The following is a 13471-nucleotide window of genomic DNA, read 5'->3' on the forward strand; positions in this document are numbered from 1 at the left end:
GATAAACGACGGAAACTTAATAGAAATGGTGACCGATCACAACCCCAAACTTATCTCATTGCTTGTCCTCAAGTGATGTATTGAGACCAAACATAGGTCACCCACAAATTTCTCTTTTCGACAACACAGCCTGTGTCTTTCGCAATTCGCTTCCTTCCTTCCCGATCAAGCGTTTAGCTTCCTGAATCGAACTATCTACCACACTTTCACATCACAGAACTTCTTTACCTGCAATCTTTTTCGCACTCTCACCAGATCTCTCGGCGTTAAAGTGTTTGCACTCACAGTACCAAAGTATGCAATATCAACTCTTAATTTTGAATGTATTCTATCTTCACTACACACACAGATTCCACACACTTTATGAGGTCTTTTGGGTTGTAACGGGGCTTAGGTACGGTAGGATAGACAAATAAATGGATAACAAAGGGGTTTGGATTCGGCATTCATGATGTTTTTCTCACTTTTGTGCCTAACTAATAGCTCGGGGTTTTATTCAACTTTGACTTTTCTTCACTCAATTTTTCAATGAGCATGTTGGGGTCTTTAGTCACGGCAAGTGCTTTTCTCTTTTCTTTTTATTTTTATTTTTTTAAGCACTTACCCTTTCTCTACGTATTACCACCCCAAACTTATCTTTTCGCACACTTTATAATTTACAACAATCATGCCGAATAGGGTAGGAAGTGTATAGTTACGGATGAACAAGGGTTTAATTCAAACAAAAAGGCTAAGGCTCAAAGGGTTTCACAAAGGATAAACATAAAGTAAAGGATGGATAGAAAGTCTAAGGGTTAAACAAACAACATGCCTCAGTGTGTGTCCTCATGTTGTGCTGTGTAAAAAGAACATACGCAAAATCAGAGTGATAAGGTCATACCTGACTGAACTCTCATGATGATATTTTAGTGTTTGGCCTTTGTACTCTCACCATGTTGGTTATGCTTACAAGCTCTGAAGCCTCCTCGTGTCATGTGGTTTCTTTTCCGACTCGGGTACCAAATCGCGTCTTGGTCCGGTGTTACCAAATCGCGTCCAACCTTTAATTTTATGATTTCATGGCTGCATCAACTTCCGGGGTGCCTCGGGAGATCAAGTATGGGGAGTATCTTTCATCCATTAACTATCAATTTCGGGTTCATCCAACAACTATCTGTCACTCTGTAACACAATGGTACACCAAAGATGAATAGAAATGCTAAAAAAAAAAAATTAAAAACAGAAACAAAAGCAAATGCAAGAAAACCCCCCCACACTTGAACTAAACATTGACCTCAATGTTTTAGCTTAACTGTGGAAAGGATTCACATAGGGTACATCAACTCCAGCTGTCGCTTTCAAGCTTTCACCAGAGAAATCCCCTTTTTATTACCTGAAATAAAACAAACAAAAGGGCAAATTATTTATTAAAAGTGTGGGTTGCCTCCCACAAAGCGCGTCATTTAACGTCGCATGGCTCGACGGTCCATTACCCTTTATTATGGAGGGTATTTCCTCTTCCAAACCTGGTTGCTTTTCACTTCCGCAACCATGAACTCATGAAGATGAAAAGCATGGACAACTTTTCTCTTTAATTCACTTCCCACATTCTTCTTTTCATCTTTCTTTTTCTTAGAACATTTGATGGCTATATGCGTTGGTTCCACCCGAGAAGCTATGCTTAAAACTTTTTCTTGGAGCTGTTTAGGCCTTTTGTCTTTTTCCTCACTTTCTGTCGTACCACCAGAAGTTTGATCATTTACAACCGCCCTATGTTTCTTAACTCCTAACATCTTCAAGGTTACTTCTTCATCAAAAGATCTCAGAGTTAGTGTCCCTTTTTCAATGTCGAAGTTGCAGCGGCTTGTCGACAAAAATGGCCTCCCAAGAAGGATAGGAGTTTCTTCGTCTTCCGGAATATCCATGATGTGGAAGTCAACAGGGAATACAAACTTATCAACTTCCACTAGTACATCTTCATCTACCCCATATGATTTCTTAACGGTGTGATCGCGAACCTTAACTGTGTCTTACTTTCACTAATCTTTTCTAATTCAAGATTTTTGAAAATGGACAAAGGCATTAAACTCACACTAGAACCAGAATCGAGGAGTACCTTTTTAAATGTTATATTCTTAATAGTGCATGGTATCGCCACCGCTCCAGGGTCTTTCCTCTTTATTGGTATCTTTCTTTCTGACGAGACTATCCCACACTTCTCAGTTGCAATTTTTGATTCTCCTCCCAGTGATCTCTTTTCGCCATCACCTCCTTCATAAATTTCCTATACAAGGGCATGTGCTCAAGTGCTTCGAAGAAAGGTAGATTTACCTCTAACTTTTGAACAAGGCAGTGAACTTCTCAAAGTCTTTTTCTTTTGAACTTTTCTTTGTCACTCTGGGAGGGAAAGGTAGTTTGATCACCGGTTCAGCATCTTTCTTATTTTTTTCTTCAACTGGTTTAAACGGTGGTATCACCACTTCTGGCTCTTTCGGATTCTCTCTTATTTCCAAATCTACCTCTATTACCATAGGGTCATCTATTTCCTCCTTTTCTTTTTCCGATTCTAAAACCTTTTTACTCCTTGTCGTAACAGCATTAATCTTCTCTTGATCTTTCGGATTTTTCACAGTTGCACTCGGGAAGGTACCTTGTGCCTGTAGAGTGAGATGCTGTGCTATTTGACCCACTTGAACTTCCAGATTTTTGATCGAAGCTGTGGTATTCCTGTGGTTGTTTCTGGTTTCTTCTTGAAACAGAGAGCATTGTCCAGCCAATCTCTCGATAGCCACTTCCCATTCCGCCTTCTGAGGGCCTTGTTGTTGGTTATCTTTCCACGCAAAATTTGGATGATTCTTCCACCCTGGATTGTAGGTGTTAGAATACGAGTTGTTTTGCCTTAGGAATTTGATTTCTTCAATCTGCTTGGGGGTAGCAACACAGTATACAGTTTGGCGAGGACCTTGGCAAATTTCACAGATTACAGGTTGAGCTTGTTGGACTTGAGCAACCTGTTGAGTACCTATATTCATCGCCTTCAATCTCTTTTCTACCTCTGCAGCTATAGCATCTTCAACCCGAATTTTTGAGGTTTCCAACTTCAAATCAATAACTCTTTCAGGTTTATTGGTACACCTGTCATACAACTCCAAATGCTCATTTGCAGCTATCGCTTCAATGATCTTGATAATTCTGGAGGCTGTTGTGAAATTTGTTGAGCCTCCAGCTGCTGTATTGATCAACTGCTTTGTTTTCATTTTCAGCCCATTGACAAATATCTGCATTTGGTCGGTTTTGTCCATGTTGTGAGTGGGACATGCTACTAGGGTCCTCTTGAATCTTTTATAAGCATCTCCTAAGAGTTCACCCTCCTGCTGCTTGAAATTCAAAATATCATACCTCTTCCTTATAAAGACCGAGGCGAGAAAATACTCATTCAAGAAAGCCTTTTCCATCTCTTCCCATGACGTGATACTGCCTGCTGGAAGAGAATATAACCACTCTTCTGCTTCTTCGGCCAAGGTGAACGGGAACATTCTCAGCTTCTTTGCCTCTTCTGTATGCCCTTCAATTTTTAAAGTCGTACTCATGGTAAGAAATCTCTGTAGGTGCTTGTTTGCATCTTCATTAACCTTTCCGGTGAAAGGTTTTCGTTCCAGCTGATTTATTGTGCTCGGATGCAATTGAAAATTGGCCGCATTTACCGGTTGGTTGACAATTGTTAGTCTACCACCTGGTGTGTTCGTAGCACCATAGTCTCCGAGAAGCCTCTCAGGTGGAGGTGGATTCTTGCCCATAACTTCTTCTTCACTTTCAGAACCTGAACCTAAATAAACTATAACAATTTCTTCTTCAGATTCCAACTTAGCCAACCGAGCTTGTCTACGTCTTGTATGCAAAGTTCTTTCAATTTCTGCGTCAAAAAGAAATTCAGCTGAGGCCTTACCTCGCATACACAGATTAGACAAATATTAGAATTAGAAAAAAATAAAAATAAAAAGTGCAGAAAATAAAATTTTAGTCGCAGAGCAACAAAATCTCAATTGAACTTAAGTTAAAAATCTGTCTTTTGGCAGTCCCCGGCAACGGCGCCAAAAACTTGATCGGAAAAAAATAGCAAGTGTACTATTTTTGCCTCTGTAGTAATAATAGGGGAAATTCCCCGAATGTCGATCTCAAGGACTGCGTAGGAAATACAGATTCGTAAAATATGATTCAATTGAGCAAAAACTAATGTTTTGGTTTTGGGGGATTAAATCCTTGCAAAGAAAAAATAATTAGAAAATAAATTGATTTTTGTTATCAAATATATGATATGCTAGGGTGAGTGGTTGATTTGGCATGCAACACTCAGAATTAAGATCTCTTCAACAAGTTCATAACATTCAGTTACCACATCCTTAGGGTGTTTCCTCCTAAGTCCTTAGTGAGAAAACCTTTGGTCTTCCAATCTAAATTCTAAGTCCTTAGGAACCTAAATTGAAACCAAGCTTTTATATAATCAAGATTATGTGGTAATTATGGGGTATCCCTAGTCCTAGGTGATATCAACTATAATTAAACTATGCACAAACCCTAACAATTACAGTCCTGTATTGTTAGCCGTAGATTAATCCTTATTTGACCGATAAAGAGAATATTAAGAACATTGCATAATTTAACTGAAAATCATAAACCAATGTATTGACGAAATCACAAATTCATCGTTATTACAAAACCAAATCAGGACCACCCCCTAGCATTGGGGGGTTTAGCCTCTCATAATATTCAAGAAAGACAAAGTAAAGAATTTAGACATTACAAAGATAATTTGGAACTTTGATCTTCAATGGTGTCCACCGTTGAATCTCTCCGTCTCCGAAACCCTTGATGAAGCTATCTTCTCTCCTATGTGATTTTCTATCGTATGATGCAAAAAGTACCCTTTTCCTTACATAAACTTCGTTTAAGTAGCTTCAGTATCAGTCTCAGTGTCAGCAAAAAGTCCAAAGTACCCTTAATACAAGACAGAGTAACATAGATCAAAAAGTGAAGTTTCTGTCTGCACCCAAAAGCACGTGCCGTGTTTTTTCACACGGGTGCCCGTGTTTATTTTCTGATTCACGTGGTTTGGAATTTTGCATCAGGCCCAAAAGCACGGGTAGTGTTTTTTCACACGGGTGCCCGTGCTTTTCCACTGTCTTGATGTCTTTTTGTGCTTTCCCTTGGCTTTTCCACACGGGCAATGTTTTTTCACACGGGTGCCTGTGTTTTTCCTCCTAATTCCTCATAAACTTCCATCTCTCCGCCTTCCAAAGTCCCCTAATTGCGTCCATTGTTTCCTCTGATCAAACACATCAACCTGAAACACTAACACTACCAAACAAAGGCATAAAGATGCTCTTTTGACATAAACTTTAAACAAAATGCTATGCAATACTATAAATTAATAAACATGATAAACTTAACATAAAAGCAATAAAATAACCGAATGTGTTACCGAAATGATGAATTTTTTCCGGATAAACGACATAAACTTAATAGAAATGGTGACCGATCAGGAAACCATCCCAGTGCCATGGAAATTTGGGGCTAATGACATTAGTCACTCTCATGCTTTTATATTACATCTAAAATATATATTGGAGTTTATAAACACTAATTCAATTTCTAAATAAAATGACGTGGGACTTTATTGGTTACTCAATAAACAAAATTGTTTATTTCTTCATGCAACCCTATCATGTTCTTGTTTTTCCTTCCTATACCAACCTAGAAATGGAGCACTTAAAGATCCTTGAGCCTCCTTTCTTGATATTACTCTAACTAATTTAATTCCAATTCTTGCCGCCTGAAGATCCAGTCAATATGTTGCAGATCATCAATGTTGTGTATGATTAAACAATGGAGATTAATGTACCTTCTAACTCTTTATTGTCCATAGTTATTTTGTGGGATGTTGCATATGTGAATAATCCAACCATTAGCAGGCATGGAATACTATTTGAGCTCTGTTTTTTTTTTTTTGCATGTAAACAAGGAGCTGCATATATTGTAATAGGTACATAAATAGATGAAAGGGAGAAAGAAAAATAGTTATGCACTTGTTATCATGCATACTAAACAAGGAACTGAACAGCTTCTTATTTGTTTTTTATGTGTGCTTTTTGCTTTGTACATGTTTTAAAAAGAAACTGGTGATTCATTCATCTGAAAAGAAGCGGTGAGTTTGTCAATACAAAAAGGTTGTTTATGATTATTAATAACACTTTTTATCTTGAGTTATTGGTTTCAATTAGTTATTTTCTCTTGCAAACCGGAAAATGAAGTTGTTAAAGAAAATAACCTTTCTGATATTGTCATATTGTATTACATGGATGATTGACGATTCAAAAAATAGGTATTATTCTTTGAGAAGTGGAGTTGATGTAGCTGATGTTTTATTTTGAAATTGTGTAAGTGTAGAGTTGGTGTTTATTTTCATTCTCCTTAGAATTGATGTATTATGTTTTTTGATGTGGAGTTTAAATGTAATTTTGTTGGATTAGCTATACCATGTAACAAGTGTAAATTTTATTACAAAGCATAAAAATATATTCTCAGAAACTTTCAGCTTGTGCTGAGATTAACATTTTTTATGCAATGTGTTAATGTATAATGATGGTAAATATATCAACGTGGTATACATGTTTTTGAAAATTTGAAATTGATGTAAATGTAATGCTTTTCATTTAAACATAATACCTTGCCACATCTATAAAAATGGAAAGACCCCAACCAAATTCTAAAGAAAATAAAATTGAGGGATCAAAAAGCTGAATTTTGAAATGAGATGACTAAAAGTTTAAAAAACATCAAAATTGAGGATAAAAAATGAATTTAAGCTTAGTATCTACAATATAAGAAATTTTAATGATCTGGAAATTACATTTCCGCCCCTTTGCTTCTTAAACGGGCCACGTGGATAGCTTATTTGATTTCCTTTTCTACTTCTTATGCTAGCACGTATGAGATTCTTTCCTTTCAACAAAGTCAAAACTTTTCCAAATATTATTTCTATCTTTCTTGGAAACACAAATATAGTGTTTCCCCTACTCAAACTCAAGTCTTTTCATTTCTCTCTCTTCCTCTTATTCTTTCTTCTCTCTTCCTCTACCTCTTCTTTCTTCCACTGCTTTCTTTCCCCACTATGTCCTCTTCATTTTCTGCATTTTACAACAACAATGATGAATCTCAATTGTTTCTTTAAATCTTCAAACTTTAGTTTCCTTTATTTATTATTGCTGAATCGTTTTGAACACCTCAATCTTTTGTTCATATAAGATTTTAGATTTTATTCTTACTTTAAATTTTTTATTAGTGATATTTTAGATCTGCAAAATCAGTGATGTTTTTTAGATCTGTAAAAAAACCGATGATATTTTTCAGATCTGTGAAATAATATAAGATTTGAAAAATTTGAAGGATTGATGTTTTTCTGTATTTCTTTTTCAGGTTGTTCAAGTGGTTTAACAAGTTATTCAAGTGGTTTGTCAACAACAACATCAAAGGGTGAGCATTTTAACTTTATATCTCTTGCATATCGTTTTCAATGTCGTTTACGACCTTTTTAAGATAAAAATTTAACCTTTTACACTTTCCATGTTCTTGTGTCAAAGAAGACGTTCTGAATGTTGGTTATGGTGATATTTGACATAAAAATTCAACCTTTTCCAAATTTCCTTTTGTGTGTGTTAAAGAAGTTGTCTAACATTCAGAGATATAGAAATGGAAACTTTAACCTATTTCTTACATCAACCATTCTTAACTCAAGGATAAAGAAAATGCAATAAAAAGTATTTGTTTTGTTCATGTGGTTTCTTTTTTATTTTTTAATTTTGATATTTTTTGTCATCATAGTTAAAGTTAAATTAATAAGTAATATTTTAGGATTATATTTATTTACTTTTCTTTTTTAGTATTGATTTTGATCACATTTATTTGTTATGGAAGATGCTGATTTTGTGTGTGTTTTGGTTAGAATGAAGAAAAAGAAGATTTTACATTTTGAGATGCTTGGAGTTAAGAGAATTGAACGGGTACTTCCAGTTGGAACTTCCTTAACAGTTGTTGGTGAGGTAATTTAATTAATTTAAGTAGAGATATAACTAGGTAGTTTCTCAAGAATGTCATATATTGCAAAAGTGACATTCTTGAGAATTCCACGTTGTTGTATCAAACTCCAATAATTTAATTTCTGTATTTTTATTATTGAGTTAGTCTGCAATAGATTTTGTAAGTTTTAAAAATATGATAACAATTGATTTTGGGTATTTTATAAAATCTATACAATTTTAGAAAGGTGATAACTACGAATAAATTATATATTTAAAGATATCTTTTGAAGAATTACAATTTGAAAAGTTTAACTATTGATTCAAATATTTTTGATAACGATACATAAACAAAAATAATATTTATACACAGAAACATGAAGTTATTGATCAAAATATTAATTATTAACGGGAACATGAAGTTACTGATCAAAATATTTTTTTTATTAATTATACATTCAATTTTTTTTTACGGGTACCAGACATTTTTCTATTAAAAAAAATACATCTAAAACAAATGCGCATCACATATCAGAACCTGTGCGAACGCACGGCTTTGTTACTATCTACAATATAAGAAAATAAGTTGGTCTGGAAAGTTCCAAATTGCCCCTGCTGCTATTTCGTGCTGCCATGTGGCTTCACCTATAAACAACTCTTCCAACATTCTAATGTTCCAATGAATGCTGCTTTTTCTTCTCCTACTATACCTACTTTTTACTATTTAGATCTAAAAAAATATTATTTTTTCACGGGTACCAGATATTTTTCTAAACATTCAATTTTGTTTTCACGGGTATCGGACATTTTTCTATATATTCAATTATTATTTTTTCACGGGTACCAGACATTTTTCTAAACATTCAATTATTATTTTTTTCACGGATACCGAACATTTTTCTATATAATCAATTATTATTTTTTCACGGGTACTAGTCACTTTTCTAAACATTCAATTATTATTTTTTCACGGGTACCATATATTTTTCTATATATTCAATAATTATTTTTTCACGGGTACCAGACATTTTTTTTAAACATTCAATTATTATTTTTTTACGGGTACCATACATTTTTCTAAAAATTCAATTATTATTTTTTCACAAGTACCGAAATGTTTTCTATGCATTCAATTATTATTTTTTTCACAGGTACCAGACATTTTTCTATACATTCAATTATTATTTTTTCACAGGTAGCAGCCATTTTTCTATACATTCAATTATTATTTTTTCACAGGTACCAAATATTTTTCTAATAAAAAATATACATTTGAAACAAATGCACGTCACGTACCAGAACTCGTGCGAATGTACGGGTTTGTTACTAGTTTAAAATAATATTTTGGAAGTGGATTTTTAGGTAAACGTTTTCTTGAAGGGATCTCAAAGAAAGAAATGCCTTTTAAAGTTTTCCTCTCTTATCAAACGATTCAAAGAGATGCAAAAAGATAGAGAATTAAGTTTGGTTCAAATTTGTCAAGGGGAAGAGATCTCTTCTAAAGGTTTTTTGTGATTTAAAGTAAATCACTTGGTTAAAAATAAACTCAGAAAGCTCCTGCTATTCCTTTAACAAGTGATAAAGTAATGTTTAGTCTTTTTATTTACTTTTCTACTAACCTTTTGATTGAAATATAAAGTTTTAGTAAAGGGGGTATGATGCATAAAAAGGAGGAGGTGCCAAAAATCAAAATATAGGCACAAAGCTATCTTAAGCCTAAGCAAACCAAAGTGTCTGAAAAATCACATCTTAATCTATTAAATATAAAGTGGCAATCGGTTGATTTTTTTTCTATGATCTAGCACCTCAAAACCAAATCAAATTAATTAAAGTTCAAATACGCAACAAATCTCGGTGACAAATCGCTGTTGGTTCAAAGTTAATACAATACAATAATCAATTATCATTGTGATTTAATTGATTATGGGAATACTTAATTGTTTAATTAGGAGATAACTTTAACAACTATTTCAAATCAATGATTTTTTTTTTTTAAAAATATCACTGATCATCCATGAATCTTTTTGCCCAAGTCAAATTCACAATATTTGTTAAGATTGATATAATAAGGTACACTCTTTTCTCTCTTATACTCATCCAAAAAAATTTCTTTCTCTTGTTTTCCTTCGTATATCTACTTCTTGTTACTATTATCATCATTACTATGCCATCAATGAAGAAGTTTTTTGCTCAAAATCCTTCTTCAAATGGCTATTCGTCTAAGAAATTCTCATCTAAATCTCAAGAAATTTTTCATGAAAATTATATCTCAACTGCCATTTTCAAAGATGCATATCTATATGCAAAGTATTTCAGAATCTTTGAATTCTACACAAATCTATGTCTAGCCTTGCTCAAGGATTCCTTCTTCAAAAATCCAGAGCTTATGCATCTAAGATTAATCAAGATAGTCTATGAAAATCTAAGCTTCAAATAAGGAGCTCTTGTTGAACACGTGACTCCATACACAAGAAGGCGGGATTTCGGATGTTCGAAATATGATAGTTTAAAACAAAATCATTTTTAGAATAATAGTTTAAAAACATTTCATCAAAAAGTCTGAGTAAGCAGCAGAAATATAAAGTAAATAAAATAAAAGGATATGAAAAAGTAAAAGAGTTAAGGGAAAAGAGAATAACACCGGGATTTTTTAGAGGTTCAATCTTAAAAAATTGACCTGCCCTAAGAATTGATCTTGAGAGTATCCAATATGAAATGATATTTTAGGATAACTTTCAACCAAACAACGAACTAAGAAATGAAGTTGTTAGTATTCATACCAAACAACCAACAAAACTTCAAGTGTTAGTCTATAAGCCAAACTGAGAAGGAGGGAGGCCTGTGTTATCTACTTGTTGTCGTACTCTCGGTGGTGATTTAGGAGGCAGTAAAATAATTTCCTTATTTTCAATTATGAACCTCATTTGGATTAAAGTGCTTTTTCCTATTTTTAATCATTTAATCTCTGATTCTTCCTCATCTAAATCGTAGCTAGATTATGAAAAGATTTTCGTAATTAGTTTGTTATATGGTAAAAGTGTGTTATTCATATCCATCATAGGATGATCACTGCATCAATCCAATTTTTCTCTATTAGCCAAAAACAAAATTGTAGATATATCTAATTTGTTTATGTGGCTCTAGTTGCTCTTTCTTGGGAAGAGAACATGCTTCATCGTATAGTGAATTAATAAAATATTCTAGTGTATTAAGCCAATGATGAAAGGAGTGAGATGATGGAGAACTCATCAGTCAAAATGGAAACAATAACAAGATTAGAATCAAAATAATTACCTTCACTTTCAACATACTCATAATTATTATAAGAAAGGTTAAAAACTTGTACGAACTCTTCAAGACTTCAAAGATGATGTTCCTTAAACCCGCCATTATGAAAGCTTCAATAAAGTTGCACTCTTTAAAGAGTTTCTCATCCAAGTAGCGAGATTAAAATATTTACTTATTCGCATAGTATCGGTTGTAGTTGGTTTTGTGTTCTTGGTTTAATAAGGTTTTAGAGTGGTAGTAGGATGATGAATTGGTGGTGCAAGCTCTTTCGAGTGCCAATGTAGAGATGATTAAGAGATGAAGACATTTGCTCTAAAAACACTAAGAAAATGCATACAAAAGATGATGGAATAATATGTAAATTGAAAGGAATAAAACTAATTTTAATAGCCACTATTTAATCAATTAGAAGGGGGGTTCTAATCAATTAGATTATTGAATTCATATAGGTTAACAATGGAAACTAGTCGCTATTTTGATGTTTAATGTTCTAATCAATTATCATCTATCCCTAATCGATTATTTAGTGTGTCGAATTTGAAATTTGAAATTTGAACTTCTTTAATCGATTAGGCCTTGAGTCAAATTATTTAGTGCATTTTTAGGCTTTATACTTACTCTTTGGACCTTAGGTTGATTTTTTCCTTGGTACCCATGCTTTTTTCACCCCTTTCTTCAAGAGTACTTAAACCTAAACCATTTTTTTGAAATAATAAATTTAAATCGATGAGAAATTAATAAAGCACATATTTAAAGGATTAATTATAGTTTTATAATTATTCAACCTTTAAAAAATGTACTACCTTAAGCACAAGTAACCCTGATAAAACCTCCCCCTTTCGAGAGAACGACAACATAATTTCACACATCCTTCTCTATGAATCATTGGATACGAGAGTTGGTTAAATACATGAGATAGATGAGTCCATAACAGACTTATCTTCTTAACCTACTAAGAGTTCAGTAGATCATCAATAATCATAAATGTTGAGAACATCCTCAATGAACACTCTTTTTGATCAGAATCGTTGATATACACCATTAGTGAACATCCTTGCATAACAAACATTAGCACAATCAAACTCTATTGTATACTCTAAGGTAAAAACTTATCTTTGAACATCTTCATTTAATATACACTACCGCTTCATTATATTTGCAAAGCATCCTTGCAAAAACACATTAGGTTTTCACCTTTGGTACCCAAACTTTCTTGGGTCCTAGTGCATGTGAAGTTCTAAGAGGTCTAGGGTTATCAAATTTTTAACTTCTCAATTTCTGAAAGCAAAAAGGCTCTAGGTGGCCAAGTCTATTACAGTAAGAGCTGTTGTTTCTGTATTTTATGATTGTAAGATTTTTGTAAAACAAATAATATGAAAGAAAAGATAGGACATATTTTCTATTGAACAGGTACAAAAGATGTCCTACAAGATGTCATAACATGTTGAGTTGAAGATCTTCAACATCTGGAACAACGTGTCGTTTGAAGAAGCGCAGACATCATGCCTGCTGAGTTGGAAGATTCAGTCTGTTTTGAATAATGCAGAATATTCAGAGAATATTATGAAATCTTTGAAAGGCATAAATTTAAAGGTCGAAAGAATCAAGAAGAATATTGAAGAATAAAGACTTTCTATAATTGGATGCAATTTAGAAAGATGTGATTGAAGACCTATTTTTTAGCAGTAGTTGTTACTGATTTGTAACAGCAATTATGCTGCAATTAGAAGCCCAAATCCAGTTGGGTATAAGTTATAAATAGAAGCATCGTAACCTAGAAATTTAGGCCAGTCGAGAATAGAAATGATGTAATCACTAGGGCTAGGCAAGGTAAACCTCTCGGCCTGTGGGAAGGTTACCTATGTGATCCTCAAAGCCTGTAGGCAAGAGGAATATTGTTCTTGAAGGAAGCTTTGAAGCAACTTCCAGATAGGAATCTGAAGAATGAAAACAATAGAAGGAGAGAGGGATATTAAATCGTTGATATAGTTCTTGGGACTGGAAACTGTACAACACCATTGGGATGGTTGGGAGTGAGCAGAGGTTCTCATGTCTTAGATAGGGGATTCTAAGATAAAGATGTCATTGGGTAGGGACTAGGTAGACCGGAGGTTGTTTACCTGTAAACCGGA

This window comes from Vicia villosa, linkage group LG5 (genome assembly GCF_029867415.1).
Source record: "Vicia villosa cultivar HV-30 ecotype Madison, WI linkage group LG5, Vvil1.0, whole genome shotgun sequence".
Taxonomy (NCBI): Eukaryota; Viridiplantae; Streptophyta; class Magnoliopsida; order Fabales; family Fabaceae; genus Vicia; species Vicia villosa.